Source organism: Pagrus major, chromosome 9 (genome assembly GCF_040436345.1).
Source record: "Pagrus major chromosome 9, Pma_NU_1.0".
In the NCBI taxonomy this organism is placed as follows: Eukaryota; Metazoa; Chordata; class Actinopteri; order Spariformes; family Sparidae; genus Pagrus; species Pagrus major.
In genome coordinates, this window is record NC_133223.1 from 13,265,634 (window position 1) to 13,291,627 (window position 25,994).

A 25,994-nucleotide genomic window follows, 5' to 3' on the forward strand; every position below is an offset into this window, starting at 1 on the left:
GCATTCAGCTGCTTGTTTCCATCTGGCCTCCTACATGGCTCCTGATGCTTCGGCCTGAGTGGGCAGTGTGAGCGGAGCCTTTGGCAAAGCAGCCTGCCTGACACAGCTCAAACAGAAGTGTTGACCATTAGCAGAAAAGTTCTGGGACAAGCACTTCATTGGAGGCCGCGCTTCACTGCTTAAAATGTCCTCAACATTTTGGCAGAGTTGTAGCTCATCACTGCCAATGACCGAATCTTTTAATGTTCACATGCCTCCTCAGCAACCTTGTGCATTCAGAGTCGTAAGTTTTAAAAAGTTTAAACTGGAATACAACTATCAACTAACATTCTTCTTTAAGTTTGGACACAAGATCTAATAAGGATTTTCTCTTGTGGCCTCTGCAATGATAAATCTGTGTCAAAATAGCGGAGCGCAATAGTAAAAAAACACAGAGTCACAGATCTAAACTTATCCACAGCGATCAACAGGCGCTTGTTGGCCGTGGGATGAAAATAGACATGGAGCCAACAGTGTCAGCCAACTTGAGACCCCTCCAAAACATTAGGGGGGCAACATGACCCTCAGATGCAGTGCAATGGAAAGAGAGAGAGAGAAAGAGAGAGAGAGATGGAAAGTGAGGCGGAAAAAGGGTGGCAGATTGAAGGGGGGGGGGCGAGCAGCAGGTGCAAGACACTGAGACAGACAAAAGAATGAAATGACGGCATAATGGAAGAATGAAACACAGTGAAAAAAAAAAAGGCAAGAAGAGAGAAAAATGTGTTACGAAAACAATTAAAGGCTGACAAACAGGGAGAGAGACTGGGGCTGATGCCAAGTTAAAAAAATAGAAGCTGTAGTTGCTGATAACCAGATGATTCACCACTTAGGAGTTTTTTTTATAGAGGGTAAGTAGCTGACCAAAGCAAAGATTATAAAACACACACAATCTGTCATAGAAATATTAAGTGTCATGGTCAGTGCTCTCTAATCAAAACAGCTTCAACTAGAACGGCCCTTCAGTAGAGCACATACCTCTGCCAAGGCCCAACAGTCCCATTTAATTAAGCCTAATCCAATATCCAATAAAACATATTTAAATCTGGAAGATTTGGATTTTTTATTTGGATCCACATTTAATTGTACTCAATCGTAGATACCAGCTGCCTAAAAACATACAATCCCTGAGAAATTAGCAAAAATGTTGAAAAACACTCGCAATGTTAAAGAAATCAGAAAAAATTCTTTATCCAGATGCACACCAGAAGTTACTTCTGAGGGTTTGATCTCAAAGACTTGTAGCTCTGGCAACAGCTACTAAAGTTTAAAGCTTTGGAGAAGTGCCTTTGAAAAATCCAAGCTTGTGTCAGACTTGACCTCGGTCATCTCTGTAGAACAGCTCTGACCTGAGGCTGAACAATCAACCAAGTTATCAACATGGCGAATCTCTTACCAAGAGACTTGGTATTGCAATGTTTGCAATTGATAAATATATTACCTACAGCAACCAATGACATGTTCAATCAGGAAGAGTCCAGAAGTCCAAAAATGTTTCCCTGATCGCTGCTGATTCATCAGGACACCAGTTGATTACAAACATCACAATAGCGATAAAGGAGACAGAATTCAGAAGAGTGCATTATATGTTGATACTCTCAGAACCAGTGGATATCTGGTTAACGGACAGGCTATGTGGGCCAGTAACTCCTCTTCTATGCGCCGGCCATTGTTTACAACTTCTGACGTGAGAATAGAGTTGGAGTTGATAGATGTCTTATCTCTATAAACAGATATCTGCATATGAATGCAGATTAATTTTGTTTAAAAGCGAATAAAAAACTAAATGATAATCAGATTATAGCTGATGGGTTCCGGAATTAAATTCGGCCAATGCCTTCCTTTGATCTCCACATGAACTCTTCACAAACATGCAACAAAAGCCGGCTCGAACGTGATTGAACACTTCTGAACATCTTGTCTTGTCTACAGATTCTGCATTCATACGCATCTGTTTATAAAGATGAGTTGATACTAAACATAAACACTGTAAACACATTCAAATTAGGAATTCGGAGCGATGTGTGATCAAAAACTAAAGTAATCATTGATGTATTTGTTCAGTAGTATAGTAGTATTCAGTATATATGTTTTGGACATCATTTTAATTATTTAACATAATGTCATTTTGCTTATCAATTGCCTAATTGTTCAGTACTGCTGCTTAGTAATATCATAATGCATATCACCCAGCTCTGTCTGTACAGCATCTCCACTACGTTCTACTTCTATTCAGACATCATCCTCATAAATCCACAATTCCCTGATTCCATCATTCATCTCCTCATATTTCTCTCTGTGCTGTTTCCTCCCTTTGTTCCCTCCATCTCACTGCAGAGAGTGTCACACTCTGACAGTGTGACTGCACGAGAGGGATGGAGAGAGACACAGAGAGATTGCATTGTGGTTTGTAGTTATCTGATCATTAATCCTCACTGATCCGTATCAACCCCCGGCCCACTGTTCAGTCTTCACTCGACTACTCCATCAGACAAAGTGGCTGGTTGGTTGGTTGCAGGACATGGAGGCTTTGTCTATATTAACAACAGTGAAGCGGCCTCCTCCTAGCAGAGAGGCTGGTCTTACATCACCATCAATCATCAGCGATGACAAGATGGATTTGATAACATCCCACCGCTGCAACTTCTACTTTGAGTTTCAACTGTACAGCAGTGCACTTTCTCGGGCAGAGCGCTCTGAGCAGTTTAAACTCTGGATTCAAAACCAGAGACCAGGAGCAGGTCTGCCGTTTATAAGGTTTAAAATGCAAACAGATCTCTCTACCATAGCACTTTGAAGGACATATTTTCATTGTGGAAAAGCAACCTCTGACCCGGCCACGTGTCATGATCTACCCGTGCTGTCTCCGTGATGTAGCCCCCTTTCTACCACAGAGGTGTAATAAAAGGTATACACCATTAACTGGCCTGATTAAATGGCCGTGTCTCACCCCTCCTCCTCGGCTGTCCTGCCATGCTGCACTGCAGAAGCACACAGCATGTTGAGCAGGTATCCCTCATTAACTCACAGATCAAATTCCTCTGACTGCGCTCTTCATTAATGAACTACTCATGTTAACTGGACAGAAACATACAAAACATGACGACACACAGACGTCTGTACGCAGGACTGTGGTAGATTTCAGCCCAGAGAATATCGATTAACAGTTAATGTTCGGGGAATAACAATAACTAATCAATGGTTTCCGAGCTAGTGGGCCGACTTACAAAACCTCAAAAAGGTTTTTAACTCAAACCTTATAAAGATTTTACAAATAGCTGCTGTAACAATGACATGAGCCAGGTTTTACTGATCTGACGACTTATATCTTTTACACAACATTCAAATGAGAGAGCACAGCTGCCATAAAGACATTCTTGGATAAACTAAGGTTAAGAATTTTAAATGATGTCAATAATCTTATTAATAGGAGGTAATTTTGTTGTGGCATTGAGCAAAGCTAAAAGGAGCCTTGAGACCTTGCTCAGCTGAAAAGGGAGGAGGCGACCTGTTCAACATACACTCCACTGCTACTCATTTGCCATTAATCATCATGGCAACACAGTATGCAGCAACAGACAGCTCGCTATGTCTCCAAGTTCATAATGGCAAGAATCAGGACCAAACACAGAGGCTTAATTATGTACAGACTGAAGATCAAATGTGTAGGATTTTCTCATTAATTTAACGCTGTGAAACTGGATCTGACAAGAGAGTGTAACGCTTTAGGATAAAACGTGAAGTGTTTCTCCTACAGACAATATCCGCAAGATCTTCTTCATGCTTTTATTTGGTTCAACGAGGACTTGTTAGACTGCACTCTCTGTGGGCGATCCGTTTTTGGAACAAAGCAGAATCAAAGCGTAGACATCAAAAGGAGCAGAGAGGGAGAAGCTAATGAAATAGAGGGGACGAAGCTCACGGGGAGGGGAGGTGCCATCCGCCTCTTATCATCATTTATCAGGCAATAACATTTTGGGGGAAACTGCCTCATAGGTAGGACAGACAACATAGATGCACCAGTATTATGGCTGGAACGTTTGGAAAAAGTGACCTTCAGTCTGCACATTAAGTCCTCTGACACTGATAACAAAAGCCACCAGACCTCCGATGATGAAGTCTTTTCTTCACACCTGCGACAAAATCAAAGAATAACGGCGAGAAGATGACTTCTAAAATGACAAAACATGCATTCTGCTGTTGCCCCAGCTTCCTCTCCCAGTTGACTTGCTGTGATCCAACTGTTACATAAGTCTTTAATCCAGCTGTGCTTCTTCTCCTCTCCCCCTCCCTCTCTTCTCTCCCTTTCTCCCGCCACCGTAATCTGAACAGAGAAAAAACAACCTCTTTCTCATTTTGCCTGCATTTAACACCGACAACATCCGAATACGAGTTTGAAAATGTGTCTTATAATGAAACCTCTGTCTCCGGGGCACGCTGTGGGAGACAGAATAATTCTTATGAGCCAGCAGCACGCCGACGCTTGGCTGTTTTCTCTGATATACTCACACAGGCCAGCGGGCAAAAGCTTTGCCCAAACACAAATCCTGTGTGTTTTCGTCACCTACTGCCTCTGTCTCTCCGCCAGGGCCCCATCTTCGAGGAGGGCAGCGACAGGAATAGACTGCCCTTAACTGTTTGTTGCAGTCGGAGCTAATGTGGCAAATAGTCATCTCGCAGGTTGTGTTCTGCTTTTCAACACAAGCCGCGGGGACTCAAAGAGCTGTAAAGTTGCTAGAAACCTTTCTAGAGCCCTCCAGCGCTCCGGCGACTGCTGGCACCCTTTTGATCAAAGGAAGGCCTCTCTGCTCTATCTGCTGAGGTTGTGAGAGGTCTGCGCAAGAATAACAGTCAGACATTCATAGATAAGACGTAAAGGAGGGTGATGATAGAAGGGAACGAGGGTAAATAAAGCTGAGGGAAGGAGAAAGCGGAGGCCATGGTGCTCATATAAATGTTATCGCAAGAGGATAGAACATATTTAAGCCGCTATGTGGTGTCATGTATCTTTAATATAAACACCACTCACACATACCAGCGTCCTTCTTATCCAGATCATGACCTCATGCAGTTCGCACACTTTGCGCCCGTCTGAGGCATCACGGCATCGCTATTATTATGACCCGACGACAAAAAGGCACCAAAGAGAAGCCAGTGGACGCACATACACAGGATCTGTTCAACCCACAAGAGGTCATTTTACAGATAAATCTCATTATGAATAAAATCGTTTCCTGTCACGTCCTGGCCCACAGATACCAGAACAAGAGGGCACCCACACACACACACACACACACTCCTATTATACTGTGTATATAATATAACCATTACTCTTTTATGACAACAAAGTGAAAAAAGTTAAACAGATTTAGGTTATGACGCAACAGAATGTCCCATTTAAACTTCACGCACTGCAAAACACCATGACACCGTATTTTTTTTTTACAAAAACAATTTACCGCACTGAACAGGCTCAATTCACCAGAGTCAGAAAACAGGCTTACAGGCAGGACGGACTGCTCTTCCTTCAGAAAGTTAAATAACCCCCTCTCTTTATAAAGTGCTGTAATGTGGACGTTATACCGTGTCTGCTTCTTTGTTATCATTACACTTGTTGGACGGGGTAAACACGATGGAGAACAGTGGCAACTCCAAGTCTGAAGTCTTATCATATCTGAGTTTGGGGTCATATTTAAGATTTTAAGGTGTTACAGAAACACGTTTCCTTCGTGCATTTAGGGGGGAAAAATAAATTCTTATCTTAGGATAGAAATTTTAGCTAGTACATAATCATCCCAACTTAAGATTTTCCCAAGTAAATCCTTTGTTAGGATGGCAGAGACCCTTTTCTAAATTCAAAATAACTGCAGAAAACAGCGGCACCACTGTTGTTAGGTCTGTTTGAGGAACATGAGCACCAAAATATTATAATTGAAAGGTTACTCAACCGTTGGAGAAGCTAACACTAATGTTAGCCTATTGGAGAAGCTATAATTGATGTTAGCCTGTTGGAGAAGCTATAATTGATGTTAGCCTGTTGGAGAAGACATTTTTCTGTAATGAGGCCCCTGAATTAATCATTTTATACACAACAAAGTCTAATGTGTTGTATTTCAAAAATATATTACAATGTTGTTAATAAGCCAAACCGAAAACTAGCTAAGCAGAGGACAAGTCACAGATCAATGACAGGAGATAATAAAGGAACAAGATATGGAGTGAAAGGCTCATAAACTTGCCCGGTGGAGTAAAGAGGATTCAATCAGAAGTACATCTTTTCATGGCTGAAGAAGCTGTACTAATTTATCTTTTTTTAAACACAATTATTAAAGTAATGGGAGGCAGTGACCTTGATGAGAGCGTTACTGCTCTCTCTGTCCAGAGAAAAGGCTCCGACGCCTTGCTTATCACATGTTAATCACCTCGCATGATGTAATGTTTGTTCTTCTACGTAGCCTCATTAAGGGAGCAGCTGTTCAGAATATGGCAGGGTTAATAGAGGGTGCACACACGTAATAGAGGACCAGATATATACGTCAACCATCCCTCCAATTCTAAATCAATATCCAGATAATTGAATTAATGATTAATTCCTTGTCTGCTTCGTAATGTTGCTGAGTGAGGATGCAAAGGGAAGAGGGTGAGAGATGAAGGGCGTGTTCGATGACCCCATCCCACCCTCCTCCTCCTCTCCGCCTCACTCATGGATCTGATTTCCCCTGATATTAGCCCTGCTGGAGCATCCGTCAAGCTCCACTGTCACCCGCCTGCACGAGCACACACACACACACACACACACACTCACTCATTGGTTCAAGCCTGACGAGCCACTAAAATACATAAAAACACACACAAAGGCAGGAACACACATGCTCATACCAAGTATAGTTATAGCTCATAGTTATGTTCACAGCACCTGAGCCAGTGTTAAGGTCAGGTGAAAAGGGTCGATGTGCTGATACTCCAGAGCTGCCCCCAGTCTGATGAACATCACCAGACCTGTCACAGTTTTCTCTCATTCAGCCACCCACCAACCAGCTGCTTCCTGTTCTGGCCCACAAGCAGAGACTGCTGAGGCGCCGGCCTGTGCAGACCAGACCGACCAGTAATACTGTTACAGCTCACCATCGTCTACTCTGTTTCAATGTGGACATTTCCTGCTAACAGACCAGTGATTACAGATAATGATGGTGTTGTTCTACGTATTTAAAGTCCTTCTAAAGTCAGTATCAGTATTATAATCAATATTATATTGTTATGTTATGGCAAAAGTGTTGTCATTTCCTGGTTTTAAAGGAAAAGTTCAGCCAAATATGAAATTTCAGTCATTCTCTACTCACCCCCATGCTGATGGAAAGTCATGTGAAGTTTTGTAGTCCACAATACATTTATGGAGCCTTCTCATAAACAAGTGAAGTAGACGGGAGCTTGTTTTAAAACATAGAAAAATCACTGAAAAACAAAACATAGAATGAGTCCACACAGCTTGTCCAGTGTAATGGAGGTGGCAAGTGTCTGGAGGCCCTGAGATCCCAAATTGATTTGAAAAGACATCTCCACCCTCGACGTGGGCGGTTGAGCTTGTGCACAAACTTCAGAAGGGTGCCCGCAAACGCTTTTAGCTCAGCATCTACAGTGAAGTTCTTGGCTTTAACTGTAAGTTACGTCTTTTCAAATCAAGTGGGGATCTCAGAGGGCTGGATTAAACAGGATGAGCTGTATAGAGCCATTTTAAGGTTTTGTTTTGGTTTGTTTTTTTCACGTTTTAAAAACAAGTCCCCATCTACTTCACTTATTTAGGAAAATGCTGCAACGCTGTTTTACCGTGAAGCTCCAGAAATGTATCGTGGACGAGGAAACGTCACCTGACTTTCCATCCGCTTATAATAATAATGACTGGATTTACATTTTTGGGTGGACTTTTCCTTTAAAGGTTGCATTACAGCAAAGTGAAGTAATTTTCTGAACGTATCAGACTGTTCTTCTTACCTACTTAGTCTTTATATCCACATTACTGATGATTATTTATCAAATATCTCATTGTGAAAGTACTAACAGTGATTCCCACAGTAATATCGCAACATTGATTTCGTGGTATTTAGCCAAAAATATGGTACGATATTTGATTTTGTCACCCAGTCCGAGCATTTCTAGTAACACATTACTTGATTATATAGAATATAATGTTAAGGCCACATCTCCCTCCAGTTAAACATGCACAGCTTCTCTTCCCATCAGGCTGCAAGTGAGTACAAGTGTGTGTAAGAAGAACAAACTAGTGCTGCAGTTGAGCTGAGTTGAGTCCCTGCAAGCTCTCAACTCCTCTCTGTGAGTCCTGATTGGGATTTATTCCCCCCTGCAGACCCAGGCGAGTAGAAAAACCAGGGGTTAGTTTAGTATGCGAGCATGTTGTAACTCACTAAAGCAACGCAAGTGGGCCAGCCAAGTTGATTTCTATTCTACACATCCACCAGCCACCACTGCATCTGTAGCCACTGGCACATTCCCCATTCAGCTCCACAACAAACATTGTAAAGCCCACATTCAATGGCCTGCCAGAGCAGCGTGTTTATCACTGCAGATGAGCAAAGTGTTGATCATCGCACGCACACGCACATGCACGCACACACACACACTGCACTGTGGGTGTCAGATGAAACAATGCTGCAGCTGTAACATGTAACATGCAGTGGATATATAGTTGCAGACACAGAGCTACAGTTGTGACAGTGTTGACAGACGGGGGCCCTTACGTATCTGCTGATGATGCGCCGGAGCAGGCTGAAATCCATCCTTCAAACAGCTCGACTACACTGTGCAACAGACACGTTCAGCTCTCCGTGGATCTTCGTAAACGCTACCTACAGATGATCTTTCCACCAGTATCCATCGCTCACCACCACCACCACCACCACTACCACCGCCGCCGTGTCTGTGATAGCGGTCTCTCAGTCGGCTGCTCTGATTTTCATGGCATCCCCTGGAAGAGCCATGCAGCGACCGAGCGATACAACGAGCCCCACGGACGCTGCTGCTGCGGGCTACATCTCAGGAGACGATCCCCCGCATGCAAACCGCACAACCTCCGGGTAGATGGGTCGTCTGTCCGGGTTAGTCCTCGGTCTGTTGAAGGGTTTTTGATTCTTGCAGGAGACGGTCCCTCATGGAGGCAGTCTGTCTGTGTCCCGCTCTGTGGTGGCCCGAGATGTAGCGGTAACAGCGTCCACAGCGGCTCAGCCGTCAGATGACTACGCTGCGCATGCGCACTGAGCTTTTTCTCACCTCCGAGGGAGAATATGTGAAAAACTGCACTGTGAGAACTGATTAACACCACATGTTAAGACAGCTGTCTAAACTCATAATCAGAGCAAAACTTCAGAAGACAAAACAATATGAAATTGTTTGCCAGTGTTATAAAGTATGTGATAAACTTACCCAGCCAATCAGCAGGAGACATACTAGTATTCAGATCATTTAACACCACAGTGTAAAACACTGAATTACTAGACCTGGATTAAAAGTTGTGTTTGGGTATTATAAAGTAAAGTTAAAGTACTCACAATGCTTCCAAAAACATTATCACTGGTTTGTTATTACTGATGCATCAATGCAAGCAGCACCTTACTGCTGTAGACGGCAGAGGTGGAGGTGATTCCGGCTATCCTGTATACTGCTGCAGGTTTAATTTACTGTACGATCCAATGCAATATATTTTATAGTATTATAGGTTTTTAAAGAAGTTGCAGCATTTTCTCAAGCAGCTGAAGTAGATGGGGAAAAAAACATAGAATGTCTTTGTTTTTGTTTTTTTCCACAGCTATTTAAGTTGTTTAGATGAATTTAGAGAACGCTGCGACACTGTTTCACTGTGAAGCTCCAGAATTGGAGTTGGACTTTCCATCGGCATGGGAGTGAGGAGATAATGAATAATTTATTTTTAAATTTCTGGATGAACTTTTCCTTTAAGACCTTAAAAACCTATAATGCTTTCACATATATTGCATTGTTGAACAGTAAATTAAACCACCAGCAGGATATAAGGCGGAATTATTACTTTATAATTATCCATTATATGTATAATATGTGTGAAAGTATATTTAACCTTTGTGTATATTTAGGCAGAGACATTCACAGGCTCTGAATGCCAGCTGCTTGTCTCCACAACATACTCTGACTGCACAGGCACGCACCCTTTCTCATTTTGGGTTGCCAGGAAGCAAGAAGCCATCAAGCGTATCTTTTTTTTTAAAAATGTTAATAAGTCATCGATAAAGGCTTTTAAACATGAAGTCTGTTGTTGTAAGCAGTGATAAGAGATAAAAAAATCTGATTTTGGTCCATATAATATCAGCCACCTTTGTAGAAATAAGTGCTCAAAAAGTCCAAAATTAGTTTTCACAACCTGACAATCCCAAAGTTGTCTTTATTGAATGCTTTTAATAGATCTGTTAAGAATTATTAAATGATTTATTAACCATTAATAAAGCCGATAGAAACAGACTGTTTGAGAGTGTTACCTGTTACGCTGCTATGCTATTATTTGCACTGTTTATGTGTTTATCAGATTTGTTTTGTGAAGTCTATTCAACATTAAGAGAAGAGAAAATGTCAAAGATGACACAGTAAAGCTGCTTCCATTGATGTAAAGAGAGCAAAAACAAAGGAATCCAGGTGATTTTATAACATCATTTACCAACAAGTCACTAGAAAAAAAGCTATCATCAGTAAAATTACTCAAGTTGAAAACATTAAAGACAGATAATATTAATAACAGGTCCACGGATGGAAATAAAAAGTAGGCTCACTGCCTTTGTTATGTAACAGAGCTCATGTGTACTGCAGCCACACGACAGTAATCCTGACATTGTTGTCACACAATGTAAGCAACAAAACCCGACTGCATTTATGAGCAAATCTAAAATTAGCTGCGGCTCCATCTAAGGGGATCCTCCTCTGGCTGCAGGGTGGCAAGGCGTGATGTCTGCCCCAGACGTTTCATTTGCGGAGTTATGACTTTCAATTAGCACAGACACTATTAATAATGCACAGGGATCCAGCACTTTCAGCTCTGACCTACTAATGCTTCATGCTGCTGTTTACCTCCCTCAAGACTCCGGGGCACTTAGTGTCTAATGATGAGAGTGCCTCAGTGGACAGATTACAACATGCTCTTTGTTTATGGGCTGTCCCAATTGTATGCATGTTGTGTTTTATGTCATTGTCATGTTGAGGAGATAGGAGTGCCTCTTTTTTGTTCTCTTTTTACTTATTTGTCACACCTACAAAAATTACAGCGGTAATCAGGATAGCTTATGCAGTGCAACCGCTGTAGATTTAAAAATACACTTACATGAGGCTATAAAAAGAGCACAGAAAAGCTGACTTTCTGAAATAAATGCATCGTTAATCTCGAGCTGATAAAATAACTTTTGCACTTCTCAGACTCAACTCATTGCATGCTGAAGAGACTGTGTGATGAACTCACAGCAGTGACTTCTCCATCCTACAAATGAACCATTCTAATTGCTTTAATCTAAATTTTTACAAAGATCTGATCATGTACTGATCAGAACATCTGACTGGATCTGATTACCCCCCAGGAGCAGCTGGCTTTCATTCCCAAATGAACTGGGCTGAAGTTGCTGCTCAGTTTAAAGCACAGGTTGATGTTTCCACTGCTGCTGCTGTGATTATCACATAGCTGACTGATTGTTCCATCCAAGTGGAGGAACTGGGTCATTGTTCATTCTTTCCTTCTGTCTTGTGTGTGGGCGAGAGGAAGCTACATATGGGGCAGTGGGTTAGTTTCCTCATGGTGTCATCAGTCATGTGTGGGCAGAATCTGCATATTTGGACGCAGTGTCCCCAGTTTTTTTTAAAAGAATAAGACATAAGAATGAGAGCTTACAAGTCAAATTACTGCAGTTTTAGTACTCGTCGTTGGTGCAGTTAAGCATAAACTCCTGCCTTTTTTGTGTGCATGTACTCCCAGGAGCTCCAAAATCTCCAGGTTCACTGCATGTCAGTTGTTTTTGGTCATTTGATTAATTTGCACCACTAAGATTAGAATAAAGTAGGGTCCTGTTTTGTAAAGGGGCCCTGTATCAAAGTCAAGTTTTAAAACCTTTATTGTATGAGTTTTCTTTTTTAATATCACTATTGAATTTAACATTTTCAGACACACGAACCACATCACAGAAAAAAACCCACAACTCCAGACAAAATAAAATAGGTAAAATAGACTTAATAGCTGCATACCACTATAGGAAATTGTTGGTTCAGGAATAAACCCCTGTTTGGTCTTCCTGTATTGAGGATGGGATTATGATGCTTGAAGAAAGATTTTGCCATGAATCCCTAATGTTTTGTCTCACTTTGTTTATTTACCTTAATTTTTGTTGTATTTGTTGACAGTTTCGATTTGATGTTCATTTTGATTTGCTTATTGTTTATTCCGTTGTTGATCTTGTACTGGTTATATGCTGTCTGTCCATATGTTTGTCCAAATATTCTAAAAAAACAAAAACACTAACACTAAAAGATAAATACAAACAAATCACCAGTAACAAAATAAACAGTGAAAGGTTTATCAAAATAAATAAATAACATTGGCATGACATGTTTGTTTAAGTAAATATGACAACCATCAACTGTACCACTGTCCATTTGCTGTCCTTTAAAGGTAAATGTTTATTGTCCATAGTGTCCATATGTTTCCCATTGCTACATCCGACCTCCTGCATTCATGACAGTTTCAACAAGGGCTGTAAACACAACAGAGAAAGTTTCTGTGTGTTAAAAATACACATAGAAACATGTTGTAACAAACAAATATAAGCATAACCCAGAAAGGTGTGTTCACTGGTTCCCCTCTAGTGAGTGAAACTGCAGAAACCTGCCCCATTCATTATTATATTCTTCCACCTCAGTCATTAGGTCATAGGATATTTTCTCTCAAAGCCGCCACCTCACTCAGTTCTGAGGTCCAGTCCAGAAATGAAGGTCCTTCTACAGCTTTCCACTTTCTCATTATAATCTGTTTACCAATCAGAACATTTGTCTGAACCCAATTTGCTACTGGTTTCACAATATGGTCTGTGGATGTAGGGTTTCCAAGGATGTATACACCAACCTCTGTGACATACTCATGAACATGGTCCAAAAGGTCTGTACCTTTGAGCATGACAATACTTTTGGTACATTACATATGAGACACTTTAAGACTTTTACTCGAGCACTATTCGTATGGATTATTTCACTTTTACCAAAGCAATATGTTAACATGATATCTTTAAGTATGACTTTCGGGTAGTTGGGTGGTTTTAACAACACTGCATGCACAATAGACACGGCTGACTGATACAGTGCAAAATGTAAAAAAGTAATGAGTTTGATTAAAGAGCCAAAATGCTTTCCCATTTCATAAAACTGAAAATACTTATGCAGTTACTTTTAAGTGCAAATATAAGTACTTACTTATGTGTTATTCAGACAATATAGATCATATAGGTTCAATCGACTAATGTCTACATGCTGACATTGTTTAATACTGTAGCTGAAACCTTAAACAGCTTCCCACTCATGTTTTTTTCAGTGGCAAACAGGTTTTTTCTTGTATAGTTGAATCGTTCCAGCTCTTGTTGCAGCTCTGCAGCTGACTCTGTACTATTGTCAGCACAAACAGTGGATCCTATTATGCTGTGGATATGAATTATCCCAGTATGAACCCCCTGACTGTGGAAAATAAAGAATGTGGAGCATTGGCTGATGTTTGAGAGGAAAACCTGCATTTACTTTGCATGTAGCTGCAGTGTATAGGATCTATAGATATTGTTCTAATCCCAAAAGCCAGAGGAGTCAATACATTAAGAACAATATGCTGGATGATCCTTTATCACTCATGAAGTATAAGAGAGTATAAAACGCTACAGATCTGATTACAGTTATATCAGTAGAGTTTCTGTTCTTCTTTTTGTGGTCCTGACTTGTAGAGGAAAAAGACAAAAACGATGTTATGATGATAAAGCAGTTTATTCATTATCTGTTGTTGGTTTCCTGACACCTTTGCCTGCTCCTGGTGATGGTTTTAAAGTAAAGGATAAAACTTACAAACATCAGTCCTCTGGTAGTCCCTGGACAAACAGCTGTGCTACTCTCCTGGGGCCCATGGTGCAGGATAAACCACAGAGGACCAAGAAACTCTTTTTGATTTTGATATACATGTACTTTATACTCTGATATACTCTGATATCTTATGGAACTGTATGCATCCTGACTTTTGTTATGTAGTTTAATGTATCATCCTCCTCTTACACGTGTATGTTTTCTATTTTTCTCTATGTGTTTTCTGTTTTTTCAGATATGTATACCAGGAAATTCATCAACTTTGTCCGCTGTCATTATTTATCCTATGGAAGTGTATGCATCCTTTATCTGCTGTAGATGGATCAGCCAGATTTTGTACTCGTATGTATTTTTGTATCTCATTATCTTATGGAAATGGAAATGTATGTGGACTTGTGGTTGCTATTTCCTTTTGTTGTTGACTTTTTGTTATGTATTTGCATCGGAAATGCAAATTTTTGTATTCTCTGCTAATCAGAACCTGATTATTTAAAGAAACACCTGCTGGCAGTCAAGCACAAATGATTGATGAAGCAACATGCACAACTTGTAGTTCGCTCCTTGTTGTTTTTAATATTGCTAATAAAAATGGTGTCAATCCTGTCCTACTGAACTTTATCTATTTCTCTATTTATGTGTTTTATGTATGATGACGTTTCATTTACGTATCTTATTTTTGTTCTTGTTTAATTGCTGTATTTTTATCAATTATATTGTTTTATTGTATTCATGTATTGTATTTATGATAGCAATTTATTTCTGTATTTTACTTTTGTTTTCAGTGTGTGAAGCACTTTATGTTAATTTGCTCTGTGGAATACTATATGCTATACAAATAAAGTCTGATGATTGATTGATTGATCCCGTGTCCTGGTAGTCGATTTAACTTCGTAAGTCTTGTTTTCTGAATCTTTTTTCATGTCTGGTGTTACTATCATGGTGAGGATATATAACAAAAATAAAAAGGCCTCAGTTGATGTCATGATGTTGGATCATGAGCTTGGAAAATAAAAAGGCTGTTGCTGTGCAACAGTAGAGTAAACTCAGGTAGCTGGTGCCATCTAGTGGCTGTCACACAGAAACACATTAGTTACCAGATAAATGCAACATCCTGTACATACTCCATGGCTCTGTTGGTGTAGATTCAGGTAATTTGGTAGCTAATTAATTGCTTTGATTGGTTGTAATTGGAGCACCGTTAAAGCACGAGTTCACCCTGAATCACAGGAGAACAAATTAACAGCAGGTGACGATTAGCCCCTCAGTGTTTTGTCTGCTGATTATTAATTGATGAAGCTTCAACAGATTGATTTGTTGTTATTGGACTGAATGAGATTTTGAGTGTGTTTGCTGTGCAAGTGATTGCTGGGGTGATTCAACTGATGAATGAGTAAACATGTATTGGAGGGAGACCAGCTCACAGGTTTATGTGTGACCTCTTGACTCATGTCAGAGGTTACTAAATGCAGCTAACGCAGCATGTGAGAGTAGGACTTTGTGAGTATGCACTGCACAAACTGCAGGACACCGGTCCCTCTCCGAGCAAAGATAATAGGTGTGTTTGTTGTTTCTGGCGCTGCTGATGTGCGTCACATGCCTTCTCTCTCCATGCCCAGTCCGGGTGCCAAGAGAGGGGCTTAAACCTGCGTCTGGAGATGGGAGCTGTGGAGATCCCAGGGAGCGGATGCTTGGCACCGTGAAATAGGATTTTGGGGAGGACCGAAGCAATGAAGCGAGAGGGAGAAGAGCAACTGCCAAGTCCTCTCTACGGATTTGATGCCCCCCTCCTCACCCCTCAAACATATTCAGCTTGTGCACGCACACACATGTGCAGAGAGGGAGAGAAAGAGAGAGAGAGAGGGATTGTGGAAGGAAAGGGAGAGAAAGGGAAAGCAAAGAGGGGAGTATAATAAGGAGAACACGGTTTGGAGCAATAACACAGTGCAGTCAGGGAGACAGTGACCTGAACATGTGTTCCTCACCGTAACCAACTCTTACAGCTCCACTAATCCTGCCAGGGCTTTCACCAGGTGCCTCCTGCCTGCCTGTATGCCTATATGGGTGATGACATGTGTGTGCATATATCTGTGCTCATGCTGTAGATCATCCTGTAAGTGACAGACAAGAAACAGAGAGAAACAGGAAGGAGGAGAGAGGTGGGGGGATAAAGAGGGCGGGGCTCCTCACATGGCTGTCAAAGAGGGTGATTGATTTTCCGCCCCCTGTTATCGAGGCCAGCAGCCACGAGGACCCCTAATATCCCCCCTGTCTGACACACAAACACTATCAGCAGCTCAATACCCAGAAAATAGGCCTATCAAGTATCATCTGTCTCCCTCCCTCTCTAACGTGGTCATAACAAATATCTAATCAGCATAGTTGGCTCTAGAGAGAGTAGAAGAAAGGGAAAACATAGTTGGCTCAGCTCTCCTGTAGCCGGCAGCGTACAAGAAAGGGGAAACAAAATCAGTTCTGAACTCGAGCGCAGATGATTGAGGAGCTGCAGAAAAGCAAAGATGGATGTTTCTAAGTGGATGCTTCTATTTCATCTCTCATCTTTCTCTCTGCCTCAGACTGTGTTGAATTCTGATCTGAGGGAGGAATCAAACCCCACAGTTGAATGATTTGGAGCTGCTGTAAATGTTGTTTAAAGAGGGAAAATCAAACCACAGTAGAAGTGTGGTGACAAACATTTCAAGGCAATACAGCGGGACCCCTGCGTCGCTCTTTTTCCCCTCACACTCCCTCTCTCTCCCTGCCTTCACCTCTCTTCCTACCTCTTGTTCCATGCCATTTCCAACCCCCCTCTTGAATGATTTCTTCTTTTTTTTTTTTTTTCAATTCTCCATAAAGGACTAGTGCAATTTTGCCATTACTCATATTATTGCTGGTGGCTGCAAACCAAGTCTTGGCTTCTTTCCTCAGGGGTAATTGGAAACTGCAGGTGTGAGAGGGCACATTAGCATACACAAGCCTTGCACGGCATACTGCTTCAGTCCTAATGGCAGCATGAAAAATACATCTATCACGCTAATGCTGAAGAGATGGATGTGTGCTGTAGTTACACCACTGAGACCAGTCATAAAAATGTAACACCCTGCGGTGTTAGTGAGCTTTTGCACTTATTTTCCAAAGGGTGCATGTTTGTGTGTGTACCTGAGGCACGGAAAGAGGGAGGAGAGGGCAGTGAGACAAAGTGATACTGAGCATCTGATGCTGTCTGTTAATAGAAAGAAAATACATGCGTAGATCATGTCAAGTGGGCTGTGTTTGTTTAGCTCAAACCAGCAGAGGAGCACATATGTGATGGATTTCAGGCCAGGTCTGGTCATTCTGAAAACATGTTTCTGCCTGAAACGTCAAAATAAATGAGCCGCACTGTGCTGGTCAATTCTGGCAGATAACACAATCTGACAATTTTGGATCGCACTGTCATCTACACAGTGCTCTGTCCATTACAGCATGTTGGGGAACTGAATTTAGCAGCCGTGGTTAACCTGCAAAGTATTCAGTCCACAGCTACAGGTCTCTGAGGGTTCAGGTGGGAGCAAGGATGATATCAACCAGGGAGACACTATCAACCCCAACTTACAGTTCTTACAAAGGGTCGCCATGGTCACCAGCTTTGGGTTTTGTCCCGAATTATTAGGTGTGTCATCAAAATCAGTCAATCAATCAATCTTTATTTGTAGAGCACCAATTCACAACAAAAGTTATCTCATGACACTTTCCAATTTGAGCAGGTCTAGACCAAAGTCTTTACTTCATTTATTCATGGAGAGCCAACATTTCCCCCGTGAGCAAGAACTTCAACAGACTCTAATTCTTTAAAGACTGTTTATTAGTTAATTTATTAATGATTGGTACAGCCAAGTGATTAATTTGAATGTTTTTGAATAAACATTAAAGCGACTGTTAACATTTCGTCAAAAGTCAATCAAATGACTACTAAGAGACACAAGATGACCACAGAGTACTACAGAGAGACAAAAGTACCGCAAGAGATATAAAACTACTGCAAAAGACACAAAAAACTAAGAAGGGACACACAACTACATCAGAGTGACACAGAAGAAGTACAAAGGGAGAGTAACCCCTTTCACTTTTCCAGCAGTTGGGGAAAAACAGGGGATGCTGGTCTTAAGTCTTGAGAAGCTGCTGCATGTATTATCTGACACACTGACCTGTGCTGTATATTACTGCCAGATTGACAACATATACATTATACAATATTTCTGCTCCTCTCTAGGAAGGCTTTGCATGAGAAAAGGCTGCCTACAATAAGACAAAAGTTTGAAATCTTACATAAGACCACAGACGCAATGACTCTGGTTGTTCAGACTGACCAATCAGAGGGCTGCAGTGTTTTAACTCCAGCTTTTAATATCACATCAGCATCCTATGTAGCTCAACAGAAGGGCAACGAAAAAACAGGACAGCAATATCCGTTCTATCAAACTGAGCTGAACCACAGGGCTTTTAAAGGAGGGGTGGGGGCCTTTAACATGTCTGCGCCCCAGGGGCTTATTGTCTCATGATTCCACCATGGCTTGAAAACAAACCAAACGTATCTTCTACTTGACTTGATGGCCTGGGCACACCTCAGGACACCTGAGTGTTTCATACTGTTTACTGATGTTTATATCCTGAAAAAACGGAATATACTGTATAGCACAATGTAGAAAAGTAGAGCCAGAACAAATTGTAACCATATTTTTGGTGTTCTGTACACTTAAATTGTCAATATGAGTTAAAAGTGTTTGCATCACAGAATTATGTGGCATCTCTGCAGATGTAGTTTTGGACTGAATTTTAACTGTGAAACGTGTAAAATAGCAAAAATCTTATCATTAGCAAATGTTTTACAGCATGAAGGTAATAAGGAATAAGAGGATAGCATCATGTGAAATAAGACTGTCATAATTGTTTTCTTGTACTTTTTTGGCATTTCTAAATCTAAATGTATTATAACTTCATTGTTAAGTTGCACGTTTGTCAGAAAATGTATGGCCCCACTACTATTTATGGTCTACAAAATGACTTGTAGCGAGCAGTAATTGGTCCACAGATGACTTCCCTAAAGCCTGAAGAATATGTCAAAAGTTTGTTTTGCAGAAAATCTGATGCACAGTACTGAATAGGGCTACACACTCAAACAACTGTGGTGTCACCTGGATTTTGCTCCTGCATTGTTGTTGCACTAATTAAAGCGATGATTCAAGAGACAAAGGAAAGAAAAGAACAAAGAAAAAATAATGGGAAAAAAATCATGTCTGCCAGCACTGTGAATTAAATTGTATTGCATTTATAAACGTCACACTTTAGCCATTTTGATGCCACCTGTTGATTAACTTTTACATTATCTGTTGAAAAAAAACCCAGATGCATATATGTGTGTGTAAGTGGACTGAGTATCTTGAGTTTTAAGCCGCCATCAAGACAATTCTCCGTTTTTGTTCAGCATGTGCTCACAGGAAAGTTTTTCTAGAAAACTTTATAAGAATTAATCCACCTCAAAATGCTGCAAATAGAATAAAAGAACAGCAGGCGTATCAAATTTACAAGTATTGTAATTAAATCCAATGGTCAAAGGGTGATTATTTTTGTTATTATTTTTATATTCAGGTATAAGAGTGCCACTTTGTCCCACTCTACCAGGCAACCAATTTCTTCCTCAGAGGTGACATAATGACCCATTTGGACACCTGGTAGTTTGTCAACTGGCTAACCATAGTCATGTGTTATTCCCATATTCACACATACACATACACACACACAGAGAGACATATAGGGCCTTTCTTTGTCCTGCCTGCTGCCTGTTGTTTTTCTTAAAACAGAAAACTTGAAAACAGCTTGTTAAAGAGTGACAACCATTGACACCCAGACCCCCCGCTGAGCACATCTCAATGCAGTTCAGTCCTCATCGTATCGTACCAGCCATCACTCCACTTTTTCTTCCTACGAAAGGCTGTATTTACTTCACAGTGAGACGCTCAAAGTGCCTCACAGAACATGCAACGCGAGTACAGAAGGAGACAGGTCAGAGGGGAAAATGAGCTATGATGGTTTGATCAGTGTCCACATGAAACCCTCCATGACTTTCCTTATTGCCTTTGTATTAATAACAAGGATTACCATGCAGATACCTGCCTGCTGGTTAACTTTTGCTGGGTTACCTATGGTAATTAGTATTTTAATGCCCAGTGGCTGTGCTGTGTATAATTATATATAGTTAGTTCTGCACCAGTTAAAGCCAGGTCGCTCTTTTCTTTATTGCAGCAGCTGCTAGAAATATGTGATGTATAATCTCTGTGAATTTAAATCAAATAAAATGTGTAATGTAACATATATTGTATGTAATATATGTAGCTGCTAACGCACAGAGGTAAGTGGATTTACATTATAGCAACAGTTTGCTTATCAAGAGTTTTAATCAAAGTTTATATTTTCTGGAACACAAAAGAAATCATAAACAGAAAAAGATAGAAAATTTATATTTTATTAATATTTATTATTTTAATTGAAACAGGTTGTTCTTTCTTCATTGGTTCACTCCTCATTGTAACCAAATGTCTGTCACATACTGCATATATCCTGAATGGTTTCTATGTATTTAAGTACAACAGTGGCATCACACAAAAATCTGGACTGGACCTAACCCTCTCAACACCTTCATTGTCATGGCTGTACACATGAATGAATCACCAAGGAAACAAATGCATCTGGAATTATTATTTGGGTAACCAGTAAGGAAGAGTTTATGACAGATGTCTGCACAATCTAAAAGCATATTTCAGCCCTCTTTTCACTGCATCGTTTAACTGAAGTGTGACAGTCTCACTTTGAGGTTTTGCAGTATTATTTTTATCAAAGTTTTTAGGTCTTTACTACACCCTGAGTGTTCTGTTCAAAGATGGAAAGTGGTTGTGCTCTGGCTCCTACACTTAGAAAGGATATTTTTATAGTCACCTAATGAGTGAGTTATTAAATGGCCAAGCTTGGCCAGCTACATTGATGCCAAGTTGCCGCCGAAAGTCGAGGCCAGCTCAGTTTCGATGACATCACGGCCATCATGCAATGACAGCTTGTCGTTTTATATCGCTGGCTTCCACTGAAAATGACTTGTGGCCTGTTGCTTTGTCATCGGTAGTCTCGACACACCGTTTCTATATTTATGGATTTAATAATAAAAACAACAAGACTTCACAGGAGGCATGTTTTATTTGCAGAATTAAGGTGAGTTAGTTTCCAACAGGTACTGGGTAGGTCTTAAAACTGTATAACCTTGTATAATATTTTAACTGGAAGAGAGGTTATTAGTTTACTTGCCAATAATGTTAAATTATAATAATAATGTAAATGCTTTACAGAGCAAGACAAGACAAAGTTGTTGAAATATTTGCTCAGAGTAGAATTACTCCAAAAAGTAAAAGTACAGCGGTATTGCTGCAGTTTCAAGCCGTCAGTTTTATTTTGAATGTGTGTACAGGTGTCAGGAATTGATTGCATCAATGAGGCTGGTGGTATCACAGTGTTTGTGAGATGGAACAACACATATCAACACTTAAAGCTCTCAACATCATCAAGCAACTTTCTCAGAAGCTTTTGAGACCGCTGAGACTGCTTGTTCAAGCAAGGTCAACTGTTTTAAGAAGACAGATATCCCAATATTGATTTATTTTGTATTTTTGTATTTTGTACATTGATTATTGTCTTATTTATAGGTTTTCTCCAACTTGGTCAAGTCAAATTCAACAGGAATTTTCATAATAGACAACATAAGTACATTTATCCAGCACTGTACTTGTGTGCAATATTGACATTTTGCTTGAGTATTTTCATTTTATGCTGCTTTATGCTAAACACTATATTAAATATCAGAGGGAGACATTGTACTTGATACTTCACTACATGTATCTGACACTTACAGTTACTCATTACATTTTACATAAAAAACACATGATATGCTTATATTATATGATGTCATAGTACTAATTTAGCCAGTAGTACACAAAGTATTTAAAATTGTCACCACATTGACAAACTCCAACATTAAAATGGCCTCACATGTATTCGTTAGTGATTCAAACAAAACATAATAATTTTTATAATAACTCTGTGAACCGTGCACAATGAGCCTTTTCTTTTCTAATTGAAGTACATTTTACTTATAATACTTCTGTACTTTTACTTGATTACATAATAATTTCAGGGTTTTCAGAGAAGTATGAGACAAAATGAAAATAAAGCACTTTGCTGCTCTGTGTCTGCAATTAAAGAGTTAAAGATGGTACTGGAAACATGACAAAATAGTGTCAGTTTGTGTAGTTGTTTATTTTCTTTAAGTGTAAAAAAAAGTGACTATGCGTGTGTGTGTGTGTGTGTGTGTGTGTGTGTGTGTGTGTGTGTGTGTGTGTGTGTGTGTGTGTGTTCACGTATATTTGAGTGCATGTGTTTTCCTTGCAGGAGGTCAGGGCTGACTGTGAGGGATTATTATGGGATTAGGGGTGTCTCGGTTACCACGTTGAGATGATAATCACAGTGGCTGTCCTCTGATCTCTACAGGGATAGCAGCGTCAATCAAACTGGAGACACTCGCAGATGAGAGGGAACACTGCTGTGAGTGTGAACACGTGTGTGATTTTTTTCTTCCTCCGGATCGGGCCTTACATGTTGCGCTCATGTGCGAATGTTTTGTGTGAATCAGCTGTCAGGTAGAGAGAGAGGAGAAGAAAAAGGGAGGTTTTTTCACGGCTGGCCGGCAGATGAGTGAATTTATGTTTTATTGAAATCAAATATGGCCTTCACCTCCCTCCCTTGCAGCCTCCAGATGGTCCCTGTGGAGAGAGGGTGATTATCTGGCCCATCTGAGCCAGGGAACCTGAGAGTGTTGATGTTGGGTGGGCAGTGCGGTGCCACGCCAAGCCTCCTGTCCCCAGGAGCCTGAATACGATCCCCTTTACCTGCCCCCTGTCTCTGGTCCTCTCCCTCCCTCCTCCACCCCACCACCGGCTAGACTTACTGCAACTCCCCCCTCCCTCCTCCTCCTCCTCCTCCTCCTCACCACCCCCCCTGTCTCCACCCTGGGATAGACTTTCTTCCACCTGACAAGGCTTGGCCTGGATTACTGGAATACCTGGACAGGTAAGTCTACTGAGGAAGGTGTCAAGTGCATGAATGTGAGGCAGAGAAGTAGAGAAAAAGAGTTTGTGATGCTTATAAATCTATCAGGAGCAAAAACAGCGACCAGACACATCACGCTTGTTGGGAACCAATGTTGTTAATGTTAATGTTGGCAGGGCACTCTGTTCCAAAGTCCTCTTTAGTAATCCCATGAATAAATAACCAGAGGTCACCGGCTCTGTTAATAAAGTCTTCCTCGTTTTGATTTTCAATCTTCTCTCCCTCCTTCTCTCTCTCTCTCTCTCTCTCTCCTTCTCTCTCCATCTTTCTCGTCCCGCCTGCTAATTAGGCCAGGTCTTCGGTTTCCCTGTCATGTGTGTGATATGAGTTTATCAGAGCGGCCTGTCGGGCTGCAGGGGTCAGAGAACGGTGCAGACTGCAGCCCGAGCCACAAGCTCAGCCACAAAAGAGAGGCAAACGGATCAGAACCAACAGAGATCCTATCTATCCTATCTTTGATCATATCTGAGGCGTTTTGTTTTTCAGGCACTGCTAAAAGGCTCAGCAGGAGACAAGGGTTCATTATGGGACTGCTAATGATATTACAGTATGTAACTCCTTCATTATTACCACTAGTATAGGAGTAGACAGGGTGCACTAGACTTTTAGATCAAAAGTTGTCTGAATAAAGCTAAAGGTCGTCTGAGGTTCGGCTCGACATGACACAAAATATAAACACTTCAATGGCTTTTTATAGAAAAATGTTCTGCTGAGCTTCTTGTCTTGATGTGAAGAGCTCAAAAGTTCATTGTGTTATATTTTTCAAATTAGTCCAAGAATGTCTTTGATAAAATGATTAATATGAATCTATTTTGTTTGTATATAATTCTTTATTAAGTCCGTCTTGATCTTAACCTTTTCCCAACATGAGAAATTCCTGAGATGATCACAGTCACTTGATTTATCTGAATGCACACTCGAGAGGCTGAGAGCGATTCTCTTTCTTTCACTGCAGAACATATTTTACATTTTTCAGTCAAATAGTTTCATAGTTTCAACTCATGTTTGGAGTTGAATATTTACTAAAGTGTAATGTACGTAAATATATGAGCAGCTGTAACCCTATAATTTATAACCAGCGGACATTATAATCCGTTATTGGGTCACACACTGACTGAGTCATAGTCTGAAATATTTGTGTATTTTACTAGATTGTTGTTATTGAATTAGTGTGTTTGCAGCAAAGATTATAGACTATGTGGGTTTTCTTTCTACTATAATATATTTTTACAGAAATATGTAGTAATTTAGAAAAATTGCAAAAATCCTCACTCGGCTTATACCTTGTTTACCTTTGCAGGAGCTCTCCGAATAACACAACAGCTGTTTTAAATGTATGACCACTGTCCATCAGTGTTCCATTACCCAAACAATCCAGTCTGGTCATTACTCCATTGATCTCACAGTTTAATATAACCTTAGTTATTCAAATTGCTACATTTCTTTTAATATTTTTGTCGTTAATTTTGTTCAAGGACAGAAAGAAGTCGCTGCCCTTCATAATAGATTTGAACAGAATGTAGAAAAATGAAGCATTTCTTTCTTCTGAAGCTCTTTTTTTCTTTTTCTTTTGTTTTCTGAGTGAACGAGACATTAGATCCTGTGATTTAGGGACAAGAAGAGGCTTGTGTGAGCACAGATAGCAGTGTTACTGTCTGACACAGTAAAACTAATCACTATCTGAAATCTTTTATATCTTTTATTATTAATTCCTCTGAGCTCCTCAGCATATTCAATTTTATCTTATTTATTTATGTGTCTACATGTTAATGTGTGTTTTTTCTTACGTGCACAAGCTGTTTAAACTAACTGCCATTACCTGAATCTGAATACATCTTAATTTTGAATTGTATTATCGTATGCAGCATTTGTTCTAATAGAATAATTTATGCTTTAAAGTTAATTCATCATGTCTCATTTAAAATGACCATCATTTTGTGTTGGATTTCTCATATTATTTTTACATCTATTTTCTCTCTTTCCCACTACTGCAGCACACCACTGAGATACACTGCGGTGCATTCAAAAGAGGGCAGTGTAACCACATATGCCGGGTGCACGTGACGCTTCCCTCTATTTCAGTATCGATCTTAAACTATTTCTACATACACAACATATGCTGTATATCTATTTTACTTCAACTTGCAGATCAAATCTTTCCACAAGAAACCTGTTTTTTTTTCAAACTTATCATTTGTGAGGACAAAAAGCCCAGAGAGAGAAAAAGGGAAGTGTGACTAATATAATTTCAACAGCCGGAGTGAAAACCACAGTGGTCAAGCTGTGAGGAAAAAGCTGCGGTTAAAAAAAAAAAGCTGTAATTGCTGCAACACCCACTGACCCCTGTGCACTGTACATCAGCATACCCAATGACTACATTTAAGAAAATTGTTTCACCATTAATGTTCTTTCAGTGATCGCAAGGAGGTTTGCTCTGCCTGGCCCTGGGTGGCATCATTAACTCAGCCTGGAGCAACACGTTTAAATCAGATGGCATTATCACAAGTGTGACTAATGCTGTTCATGCATGTGATTAACGTACCCCTTTTTTTGATTAATTTGATACATTGGCCAAGGAGTCCTCGCATTTGTGATTAATGAACCTGCAGCCTGGAGTTCTCTCTCAAATCCCAGTTCAGTCTGTGGTCACA